We start from the raw sequence: 546 nt of genomic DNA on the forward strand, positions 1-546 counted from the left end.
GATTATGAATCTGATTCGAAAGAGATATGAAATTAAGGAGTTAGAAATCGACTGGATGCGAGAAAGTACGAAATTAATCCCTTGATTAATGAAAGTAATCACTTAATGATATATATCCCTTTTGTTTTTTTTTTTTTTTTGAATTAATGAAACACACAAAAATGTAGATTTAAAAACCTTGGATTCCGGAATTATTATTGGAACATTAACGATTTCTGCAGAGAACTCCAATTTGATCCACTCTCATGGAAGATAAACTTCAAACTCAAAATCACCTCTGTGAACAAAGCAATATTACAACTGTTCAATGATTCTTACCCAGAAGCGTTTGAAATTCAAATTTTCAATAAGAACAATGCAAACTGTCGATACCTTCAAACGATTATTTGAAAAAAGAAGTTTTCTCCGATATTATATGTATACGCAAATTCACACTAATTGGCCCAAGTTTCAGTCACTTCATTCATCTAAAGATACACGGAAATGATCATACACAACCGAAAATAATTCTCACGCCCGAAATAGATGTCGAATTCGAAGAAGAAG

This window comes from Haematobia irritans, chromosome 1 (genome assembly GCF_050003625.1).
Source record: "Haematobia irritans isolate KBUSLIRL chromosome 1, ASM5000362v1, whole genome shotgun sequence".
NCBI lineage: Eukaryota > Metazoa > Arthropoda > Insecta > Diptera > Muscidae > Haematobia > Haematobia irritans.